Source organism: Saccoglossus kowalevskii, chromosome 11 (assembly GCF_978046115.1).
Source record: "Saccoglossus kowalevskii chromosome 11, keSacKowa6.1, whole genome shotgun sequence".
Classification (NCBI taxonomy): Eukaryota; Metazoa; Hemichordata; class Enteropneusta; family Harrimaniidae; genus Saccoglossus; species Saccoglossus kowalevskii.
Genome location: NC_140651.1, coordinates 13,683,360 through 13,695,910, shown reverse-complemented (window position 1 = coordinate 13,695,910; position 12,551 = coordinate 13,683,360). Strand labels below are relative to the sequence as shown.

General features: G+C 37.7%; 1 long non-coding RNA gene across 1 annotated transcript; it reads right to left on the bottom strand.

Moving 5' to 3' along the window:
* Nucleotides 1–1,491: 1,491 nt before the first annotated feature.
* LOC146736216 (uncharacterized) lies at nt 1,492–12,209 on the bottom strand. Its single transcript, XR_014930910.1, has 2 exons — nt 12,088–12,209; nt 1,492–2,012 (listed from the first exon to the last, which is right to left on the bottom strand). It is a non-coding gene; the product is annotated as an uncharacterized LOC146736216 (long non-coding RNA).
* Nucleotides 12,210–12,551: the final 342 nt, after the last annotated feature.

Genomic DNA, 12,551 nt, shown 5'->3' with positions numbered 1-12,551 from the left:
TATACGATCAGGAGAGAGGCCTTTAAAGATTTCAACAATTATTAGTGTATATGACAAAGACTAATTATCACACAACAAACGTAATTCATAATACCGAATTTGTTGAATACGTATTTCAATTAAATCCGTTTACTCGATTCTGATTTCCAGAATGATTTATTCAAATCATTTCGTGTCATTTCATTGCATTTGCATGATTGGGATTAGAGTAGGAAACAGAAATGTTTGTTTATTTCAATATAAATAAAATATAAATTGTATATAATGTTGACAATCAAGTCTATGTCATGAATTAGTTTCCGCGTATCTGTTGTCCGACTTATTTAGTTGATTACTAGTGAATGGCTGTGTTATATCTGTCATCATTTAGGCTCATGGGAGGTCCTAGACGGAACTTGGTTCAGTGATTTGGAACTAATTGAGATATAACCGTTGCTATCCGGACCGCTATTTCTGACAGTTGGTATTCGCAGTTAGTAATATAGTGAACAATTAATCAAAAGCTATGACGTATCCAGTACTTAGTTTGACTGGCTATGTGCAAGTTGAATGTGTAAAGGCCACGCCTTAAATTCTTTAAACTGCTTTGTAATTGGTTAAGTTTTGATAGGTAATAAACAGACTAAGTCCTTGGTCCCAGAGAGAGCTCCACGAGGCGAGAGAGTCTTCTTGGTCAGTCCTGGGAAGAGTCTCCGACGAGGCAGTTTGCCGTCTCATCAGCCTCCGCTGCGCGTCGGTCGATACTTCCGCTGTACTGCCTTCGTGCATACTTTTCAGTATCTCCGTAATAAATTCATAATATATTTACACACGAGCAATAGCAAGTGTGTATAAGGGAGTGAACTGGACAAAATCTCTTGGTATAGTTGGGTCCTCATGGGACGTATGGTTATTCCTATTATATTACACCAGTCTCAATTTCAAGGTAATTTTCAAACACAGGAACAATTTTATAGCGCAAAAAAAAAACATGTTCAATGTATTTGTATTTCGACATTTGCGAGGTTTATTCGTGAAGTTTCTTGTTAGCTGCAACAATGGTAAATGTAACATTCACGAAAAAAAATAATTTCCTAATCACTGGGTAAGTAAGAGAGAAAGAAAATCGACCCGTAATTTAGAATACTCACCGTTATTATTATTGAAGTTCATTGTCAACATGCTGCTAATTTTCAAGTGAAGTATATTTTTGCGAACAGATTCGCATTCACAAGTACATTGAACACGTGCTTATGGATAAAGCGATCTTATATCTAAGATTGTGATTGAACGGCGTTGAATAATTATTTACCATGAGATTTTATCTGCCATGCGTTGGCGTTCATAGATAATGTGTACCATTGGAGGGGCAACATAATCATTAGTTTTATCGTTCAAAGTAACTCGTTGGACACACTCTTGGTACTGGTTACGTGACAATAGAGAGAGAACTAATAGCATACTGTGCTCTGTACGACATTTAATGCAAAATAGGACGATTTATTTTTACTATTTTCATTAAATTTATTCTCCCATTCGTTGTCCAAAGATTGGAAGATGGTGTGTATACAGAAGATCATTAAATTGTTATATATTGTTAGGTAGGTTTGTCTGAAATTCCACGTGAAACTATGGCGTGAGAATGTATTATGGGATGAATGTCCAGATATGTCAGCGTATTCCGACTTACAGAAATAAAAAAAAATACTCTGACACACATAGTAACCTAACGTCACAGGTATGTAATTATATATCAGTGTTTGTTGGACCCCAAGGTGCTAGTTCATGGTTACGGACGGCATTTTCCAATTTATATTTACTCCAATGATTTGTCTCGGGAAACGGTATCGTAACAGTATCGAAATATTCCTTTAATTTCTTCAGACATTCCAACGCTTTGTCGGGCATCGAATTTGATAGATCATTTGATTCGGTCTCGTCGTCGACGATGTTGTATAGACGTATATGTTTTTCTTTGTCGATTTCAACAGTTTCTTTGTCAGTCTCAGGGGGAGCGTACCATGCCTCCGGACCTAGAACGAATTATTGACAGTCGCATAATGTAAAGAAATAACAAGCATAACGAACATATTCATTATATGCTAGACAAGAACTAGTTGAAATAATAAATAAATCACTTTATTTTGTAAGAATTGGTTCGTTAATCCAGACACTATATATGAAAAATAGCTAGACTCGTAGCGACATATACAACGCGTGTAAAATACATTGTTTTTTACATGAAATTCGAACACGCGCAGCGCGACGACCGCCGCGCTTTAATATTGATTGATTGATTGATTGATTGTCTTCGGTAGATGTGGCTATTTTTTGATTAGGTAAGATGATTGTGGTTAACATCCAAATAATGATGTCAATACCAGAAATGATTTCTTCTCCGTCTAATTATTCTTCCAATATGTTTTACAGATACCTGGAGATGTGAGATGCTAGTGTATACAGCATGGACTATGTCGCTGACATCGATGTTGGAGTAACTACATGGAAGAAATGTGGGAAATATATCTATTTAGTTGTCTTATTAGTATTGCCTCTGGTGTCCTATGCCATATTTAGTAGTACACGTGTTATTAAACCTCGTCACATGTTTTCTGTAGCTCAACAGCACACAGTGAACGCTATCAACTCAGCCCAGCAAAACAGAACAATATATGCTACGCAAACGTTACTAAATAGGTCTCTTGAGAATGTGACACGCCGTTTAGGAGTTACTACCGACATGATATCAGACGCACTGACACACGTCACATCGCTTCGAAAGCTTGCACGTTCCCTTAGAGAGGTGGTATCCACTGGTCGCACATTGACGATCGGGGTTGTCGGTGGATCAATATCAACGGCTACGTCTGTAGGACCGAACAACCTGTACGTGAACTTATTGCGAGATATGCTGACTGGTATCGGGATTTCAACCAAAGTACAGAACGGTGCAGTCGGAGCCACCGGCAGCCTTTATCATTTATATTGCATGGGCTCACATCATGATTTAGAGCAACTTGACGTGATACTTTGGGAGAGCGCCGAAAATGACTTAGCATACAGAAATGGATGCGTTCACCAAGAGGAACTCACTAGAAGAATTCTGGAGCTCCCCTCGGCACCACAGCTAATATACGTGAATTTTTTAATGAGTCAAACTGTGGATCGAAATATGTCTGAAATACGTGACCACAATGGTAGATGTAGCAAGCAGCTATGCACCTATTACAGTGTACCTTCTATAAGCTTACTTGATTCCGTATGGGATGCGATCAAGTCGCATTACACGCGATGGCTCTTTAGCACTCTAGATCATCGTCATCCAAGCATAAAATCGCACAATTTGGTAGCTGTTTATCTATTACATCTTTTCAAAATTGCTCTTAAATTATTGAATGAAAAGAACAGTATAGGATTTGATAAGAAGAATAAGAAATCGAATTCAGAGTTAGTTGACCCAACGCTTCGAAAAGCAATATATACTACTACACATGTACTTCAATCGGAGTGTTGGACAACTATGATGTCGGGGAACGGCAATAAAATGCCACTTAACGTAACCAACCAAGACGACTGGCGATTCCTTACAATAACAGACACTAAGAACCACGGAGGGAGAATAGATCAGAAAAGTTTTTGGGTGTCCCGACAACCCAACAACACTATAACATTTCAAATACATATACCACCTAATAGAAATCACTCAAGCAGCGTCCTTATTGGTTGCGTAAACGACTATTACAACACCAGCGCAATTGCGTGGCTTGATGAAAATTTTAACAAAAACCGAGAAATCAATATTTCATACAAACCACATGTATATGTGGTACATAAATTGTTCGATAACGTATCGCCTGGAAATCACACAATATCGATACAATCAACTAATCGATCACCTAAAATTGCAACAATTATCAGTGTACACGATTAGTATAACATTTCTGCTTAGTGGGCTTAAAATCATGTCTCCTATAATTGTATAGTTCATTATTTTGCTACATTAAATAATGTAATATGTTCTTTGTCACAGTGCATAATTATACGTGGATGAATTACTGTAGGATGGCAAAAACATTTGAGATTTTTATGGTTGCAAATACATTTCCAACAGCTGGACATTGAATATATATGTGTTGTTGTTTCTACTTTGTTTTATTGAACCAGCGCCACCAGTGGCAAAATTGGACGATTGTTTTTAAATAAAGTGGATCATCATCTTGATTTTTTAAACCTGTTTTTATTTGAGAAATTCAACATTGTCATCTACTAAAATCTTTTTAGTGGTGTCAGTCAGGCCTGAAACACATCATCTTGTTTAAGTATAAGATGTATGCTTCGCTTTTCTTTAAAAACAATAATTTTCACTTCAAATTAATTTATGATGTAATTAATTACAACATTCTAATGATATATCAACATTTTAAATCGGGGGTTCGTCACTTGCACACGCGCGGGAATTGGGCCCCAAGCGATGATAACAACACACACTAACAATGACATGCTAGGCCGCCTGACGCATCCGTAGGTGACGACGACCCGCTTTAAGGAAGATACACATTTAATATATGTGTTTCATATATTTATTGGAATATATTGACATAAGAATAACAACATTTCCTCTATTTTGTTCAGATTTAGCCAAACTCACGAAGGAACGTTTCTGACTATTTAATTCAAAATGTGTGAAAAATATACATACATATCGTGGTGATAGATAAGGCGCATTTGCGAGACTAAGACGCATTGTGACACGCTTGATTGTCGAATAAGTTAAAAATGTACAGTTCATTGTGGTTAACACTTTTACGTAGTGTTAGATAAATTATCCCCGATTCAGAATTGAAAGCTTGACATATTGAATCCTTTGGTTGTACATGTTTTATTTTTATGGGGTGAGATTAATGCAAAAATGTTGTTAATTATGTTAGTTATTCATTATATGATTATTAGCCCCCGACGATTATTAGACAAAGTCCGGGAGGTGGCTTGTAGTTTCGCCTACGCCAGTCCGTCCGGAGTGATTTCTCGGAGATAGCTGTGCCGATTTTTTGAAACTTGGCACGAAGACATAGTGGTCAACCATACATGTGCCCTTCAATTTATTTCCCGATTCGATTTTTTTCACTGACACTAATCTGAAAAACTCGTTTCTAAACTTGTCTTTTTTTAGTTTCAAGGCGCATTCAGGATGACTGCCCCCAAAATAGTAAATATCGGTAAATTAATCGCATCAATTTTATCATAACTTGTACGCCAGGTGACTGTTTTTGGCGGTATATCAGTATATTGCAGTTATAACCATACGCCAAGAAGTAATATGACTGACTAAATAGTCGTCTGCGACGTGTGAAATCGCTGAACGTGATCGTAATTCTCAGTTGCATTGGAGCTGAGGAACAATTACTTTTGTTAACGTTTGATATAGACTCATCTCAAAAACACGCAAAGTACGATATTAAATATTGAATGACACATTGCGATCCTGGCTAGGGGGTTAATTGCATAAATTATGATAATGAGCTAAAACAACAAATTTCTATTAAACGAAAATGCTTGAAGATAAAAACAAATGTTCAAAACAAAAAAATATTCTGAACAAAAAAAGAATGATCAAAGCTAAATAAATGCTAACGGAAAAACAGAACAAACCATGTAATCAAACAATTATTAAAAACGATCATATAACAAATATAATTGAATGCTAGAAGGAGAAAAAATCACTTGGCGCAGATCTCGCTCCATATAATTAATTAATTATACACTGCCCCCTTAGTTTTATTTTAAAATACCACAATACACTGTAAACAGCTTTCGTTGCAGAATTTCTAATTTTAAAATACATAAATATATTAAAGAATCATCTGTTACACAGATTACCGTTTAATTGACAGCGTATCACACCATACTCGGAGGCATTTTAATTTCCCTGGTTTCCTCCAGCCGAACGTGGATTTCGATGGTTGTGTAAGGTAGGCGCTGGTATCCCATATGAGGTTTGGTCTTATATGTCAATATTGATACTAATTCTGAGTTACTGTCACTGAGTTGATTGATGACTTGGCGTGAAATATACTCGATTCTCCTCTTGTATAAAATATGCGCTGTTATAATCTAATACACACGAGCTGGCGCTCATACAATATGTACGTATTCGAGAAATAACGCATCGATGTAGAAAATGTGTGTACAGCAAAGGCATCATCGGTGTGTGGTTGGAGTGTTGATGGCTGTAACTATAATGGTGTGTGGGTTGTACCAGGTTGGTATTTCAAGGTATACGTCGGCGACTGGTGTTAACACCGTTAGTCAAAACAGGATTCTTCCGTCAGGGAATTTAGTCATAGCTGTTCAAAAATATCTGAATGTGTTGTCTGCTATAAAAATCACTAACATTCAACGACGAAACAATATTAGTAATGATATGATATTAAAAGCGTTGACACGTGTGACCTCACTGACGAAACTGAGACAATCACTGGAAGATGTTATAGTAAGGAAGAAACCTAACCATTGGTGTCGCCGGTGGGTCAATTTCAACAGCCACTGGCGTGGGATCTGAAAACCTTTATGCAAATTTACTAAGTGATCTCCTAGCTGGTATTGGGATTGGCAGCTCTGTGCAGAATGACGCGGTCGGAGCCACGGGCAGTCTGTATCACTTCTACTGCATGGAATCGCATTTGAACTTGCAACAACTGGATATTCTACTCTGGGAATGCGCGGAAAATGACCTTGTCTACGACAATGGATGTGTTCACCAGGAAGAATTGACAAGGAGGATTTTGAGCTTGCCTTCAGGACCGCAGCTCATATATGTGAATTTTATAATGAGTCAAACGGCAGAGTCGCCAGTAGGGACTTCAGCTAGCGGCAATTGCAGCAAAATGCTAAGCAAATACTACGATGTACCATCTATTAGTTTGCTCGACTCAGTAGATGATATGATCAGCGCTCGCAATACAAAGAGTCTTTTCAGTCCTCGTGATCACAACCATCCAAGCACAAAATCTCACAATATGATTGCGATATATCTGTTTTATATGATTAAGAATGCCTTTGTATACACTCTCAAAGAATTCAATGGTAAGCGAGATACGATGGTGAAAACGTCTTATCCGCTCGCGAATGAACTCCCCGAGTCGCTATACAACTCTACTGTTCTCATCAATCAACCACAGTGTTAGACAACTATGTTATCTGGCTCTGGGACCAAAACGCCACTTGAAGCAATGAACGCGATATTGGATGGAGACTGTTTACGTGTCCAGACAGGATGGCCCACCAGGGAAGGGTTGATAAAAAACGCTATTGGGTGGCGAGAAAACCTAACCAAACAATAGTCTTTAGTGTCAGCATCGAACCTTACAAGAACCTGAAAAGTAAACTGTTAATTGGTAAAATCAACGAAAATTCTCGTGGACCGGCTTTAGTTTGGCTTGATGGTGAATTCAGTCATCGACACACATTAACGTTGGGTATAACACTGATAATTACTCTGTTTACTTTGCGTTCACAAAAATAGTCCCGGGTAACCATACAATCGCTATACGATCAGGAGAGAGGCCTTTAAAGATTTCAACAATTATTAGTGTATATGACAAAGGCTAATTATCACACAACAAACGTAATTCATTATACCGAATTTGTTGAATACGTATTTCAATTAAATCCGTTTACTCGATTCTGATTTCCATAATGATTTATTCAAATCATTTCGTGTCATTTTATTGCATTTGCATGATTGGGATTAGAGTAGGAAACAGAAATGTTTGTTTATTTCAATATAAATAAAATATAAATTGTATATAATGTTGACAATCAAGTCTATGTCATGAATTAGTTTCCGCGTATCTGTTGTCCGACTTATTTAGTTGATTACTAGTGAATGGCTGTGTTATATCTGTCATCATTTAGGCTCATGCGAGGTCCTGGACGGAACTTGGTTCAGTGATTTGGAACTAATTGAGATATAACCGTTGCTATCCGGACCGCTATTTCTGACAGTTGGTATTCGCTGTTAGTAATATAGTGAACAATTAATCAAAAGATATGACGTATCCAGTACTTAGTGTGACTGGCTATGTGCAAGTTGAATGTGTGAAGGCCACGCCTTAGATTCTTTAAACTGCTTTGTAATTGGTTAAGTTTTGATAGGTAATAAACAGACTAAGTCCTTGGTCCCAGAGAGAGCTCCACGAGGCGAGAGAGTCTTCTTGGTCAGTCCTGGGCAGAGTCTCCGACAGTCACATAATGTAAAGAAATAACAAGCATAACGAACATATTCATTATATGCTAGACAAGAACTAGTTGAAATAATAAATAAATCACTTTATTTTGTAAGAATTGGTTCGTTAATCCAGACACTATATATGAAAAATAGCTAGACTCATAGCGACATATACAACGCGTGTAAAATACATTGTTTGTTTACATGAAATTTGAACACGCGCAGCGCGACGACCTCCGCGCTTTAATATTGATTGATTGATTGATTGATTGTCTTCGGTATATGTGGCTATTTTTTGATTAGGTAAGATGATTGTGGTTAACATCCAAATAATGATGTCAATACCAGAAATGATTTCTTCTCCGTTTAATTATTCTTCCAATATGTTTTACAGATACCTAGAGATGTGAGATGCGAGTGTATACAGCATGGACTATGTCGCTGACATCGATGTTGGAGTAACTACATGGAAGAAATGTGGGAAATATATCTATTTAGTTGTCTTAATAATATTGCCCCTGGTGTCCTATGCCATATTTAGTAGTACACGTGTTATTAAATCTCGTCAGATGTTTACTGTAGCTCAACAGCACACAGTGAACGCTATCAACTCAGCCCAGCAAAACAGAACAATATATGCTACGCAAACGTTACTAAATAGGTCTCTTGGGAATGTGACACGCCGTTTAGGAGTTACTACCGACATGATATCAGACGCACTGACACACGTCACATCGCTTCGAAAGCTTGCACGTTCCCTTAGAGAGGTGTTATCCACTGGTCGCACATTGACGATCGGGGTTGTCGGTGGATCAATATCAACGGCTACGTCTGTAGGACCGAACAACCTGTACGTGAACTTATTGCGAGATATGCTGACTGGTATCGGGATTTCAACCAAAGTACAGAACGGTGCAGTCGGAGCCACCGGCAGCCTTTATCATTTATATTGCATGGGCTCACATCATGATTTAGAGCAACTTGACGTGATACTTTGGGAGAGCGCTGAAAATGACTTAGCATACAGAAATGGATGCGTTCACCAAGAGGAACTCACTAGAAGAATTCTGGAGCTTCCCTCCGCACCACAGCTAATATACGTGAATTTTTTAATGAGTCAAACTGTGGATCGAAATATGTCTGAAATACGTGACCACAATGGTAGATGTAGCAAGCAGCTATGCACCTATTACAGTGTACCTTCTATAAGCTTACTTGATTCCGTATGGGATGCGATCAAGTCTCATCACACGCGATGGCTCTTTAGCACTCTAGATCATCGTCATCCAAGCATAAAATCGCACAATTTGGTAGCTGTTTATCTATTACATCTTTTCAAAATTGCTCTTAAATTATTGAATGAAAAGAACAGCATAGGATTTGATAAGAAGAATAAGAAATCGAATTCAGAGTTAGTTGACCCAACGCTTCGAAAAGCAATATATACTACTACACATGTACTTCAATCGGAGTGTTGGACAACTATGATGTCGGGGAACGGCAATAAAATGCCACTTAACGTAACCAACCAAGACGACTGGCGATTCCTTACAATTACAGACACTAAGAACCACGGAGGGAGAATAGATCAGAAAAGTTTGTGGGTGTCCCGACAACCCAACAAGACTATAACATTTCAAATACAAATACCACCTCGTAGAAATCACTCAAGCAGCGTCCTTATTGGTTGCGTAAACGACTATTACAACACCAGAGCAATTGCGTGGCTTGATGAAAATTTTAACAAAAACCGAGAAATCAATATTTCATACAAACCACATGTATATGTGGTACATAAATTGTTCGATAACGTATCGCCTGGAAATCACACAATATCGATACAATCAACGAATCGATCACCTAAAATTGCAACAATTATCAGTGTATACGATTAGTATAACATTTCTGCTTAGTGGGTTTAAAATCATGTCTCCTATAATTGTATAGTTCATAATTTTGCTACATTAAATAATGTAATATGTTCTTTGTCATAGTGCATATTTATACGTGGATGAATTACTCTAGGATGTCAAAAACATTTGAGATTGTTATGGTTGCAAATACATTTCCAACAGCTGGACATTGAATATATGTGTTTTTGTTTCTACTTTGTTTTATTGAACCAGCGCCACCAGTGGCAAAATTGGACGATTGTTTTTAAATAAAGTGGATCATCATCTTGATTTTTGAAACCTGTTTTTATTTGAGAAATTCAACATTGTCATCTACTGAAATCTTGTTAGTGCTGTCAGTCAGACCTGAAACACATCATCTTGTTTAAGTATAAGATGTATGTTTCGCTTTTCTTTAAAAACAATAAAGTTGGTGTCACTAACGTACGTAATTTTGACGTCATAAAAATACTTCGCCGCTACAGGTATAGTGTAAATATGCATTTCAATGAAACAAGCCTTTCGAAGATAGGCGCAACTTTTCACTTCAAATTAATTTATGATGTAATTAATTACAACATTCTAATGATATATCAACGTTTTAAAGCGGGAGGTTCGTCACTTGCGCACGCGCGGGAATTGAGTCCCAAGCGATGATAACAACACACACTAAGAACGCAAAGGCTCATGGGTAGACGCTTGTTTGTAAACAATGACACGCTAGGGCCGCCTGACGCATCCGTAGGTGACGACACCCCGCTTTAAGGAAGATACACATTTAGTATATTTATTGGACTATATTACATAACAACATTTTCTCTATTTTGTCCAGATTTAGCCAAACTCACGGAGGAACGTTTCTGACTATTTAATTCAAAATGTGTGACAAATACACAAATACATATCGTGGTGACAGATAAGGCGCATTTGCGAGACTAAGACGCATTCACAGTCAGCTGGCGCACACGTGATAATGAAATAAATGCGATATTTACTATATGGGGGCCGCCATCTTGAATGCGGCATGACACTAAATAAGAGACAAGTTGTGAAACGCGTTTTTCAGATTCCTACAAATCAGGATAAAAATGCCAATGTTTCACAGAAATACGATCCGTTGGGCTTATATTAAGCCAACCGATAACAAAATTCGGCCGAAATCGGCGTTTTTGTGTGGAAAAATCCCTTAAAATACCAACACCTAATCACACGAAGAACATAAAACACTTTCCTGGGGTATTTGAAACCAAAAATTCCAGCTCAGCAGCCAATCAGCGACGGCCTTACAGTCAGATGACAATTTCGGTTTCAAATACCCCGGCTTAGTGTTCTAGGTTCTTCGTGTAATTAGGTGTTCATATGCAAGGGATTTTTCCACACAAAAACGCCGAATTATTAGTCCAATTAAGATCATACTTGGTATAGACTTACTTGATATGTCGATATAGGGTATGTGCCTTGTAATGTTGATTTTGAACTTAATCTTCCTACCCGATATTATACGTATACATTCAAACTTTATAATTCATAGCCAACTATAATACTATAATCACATCTGACAAGTGGGGGCTGTGTCATCTTCAGATGACTTGTTTTTTATGATTTTTCTTATTACATTGCGGGTTTTCCTCATTTTTTGATAATAACTATTATATGATTGTTTGTTTTCTGAACCTTTTTTGTTGTGATCATTTTCTGTTCTGATTCAAGTTGTTTAGCTTCTCATCCATGATTACATGGTGCCAATCTATGCAGACGATGTCCATCATGTTAATACCCCTGAACAGACAATACAAGTCATTCACTGTCATGGCAGCTATAGCTACACAAAACAGCCTCCATAATAACTTACTGAACCAACCAACCAACCAACCAACGCTGCTCTGTACTCATATACTAGTAAGCACATAGGGAGAATAGACCTATACTAGTGCCCGAATTAGGCCATGCAATATGTGTTTTATAACACATTACACGTTCATACTGTACCATTAATAGTAAACACACTGCATGTCTTCTTCTCGACGTCTGCTAGCGGTGTCCCGATTTCTTCACAAAACGATGTATGACGCTTCTAGAAAACCTGATTGCGTCCTTCGTCTTCGGCGCATCATTATTTTCTACTAGTGTGTCAAGTTCTTCTTCTGAACTGAAGTTAAATCGTCCAGTCTTTCGAGGCGGACCATCGATATCAGCGACCGAACTAGGAGACGACATATTGGAAATCACACGATCAGGTGACGAGTGACGTCATCCCCGGGCACTAGTTGATGTACTAGTCTCCCTAGGGAACTAGTAATTTCCCTGGCGCTACTATGGTAATTTAGCCGATAACACGAGATCCTGTTTTGACCAATTACAGTACAGTATTAACGAGTGATGTGTTATAAATATAGATAACACACATAATGCGGTACACAACTTCGTTCATAGTTCTGATTAAATATTTCAGG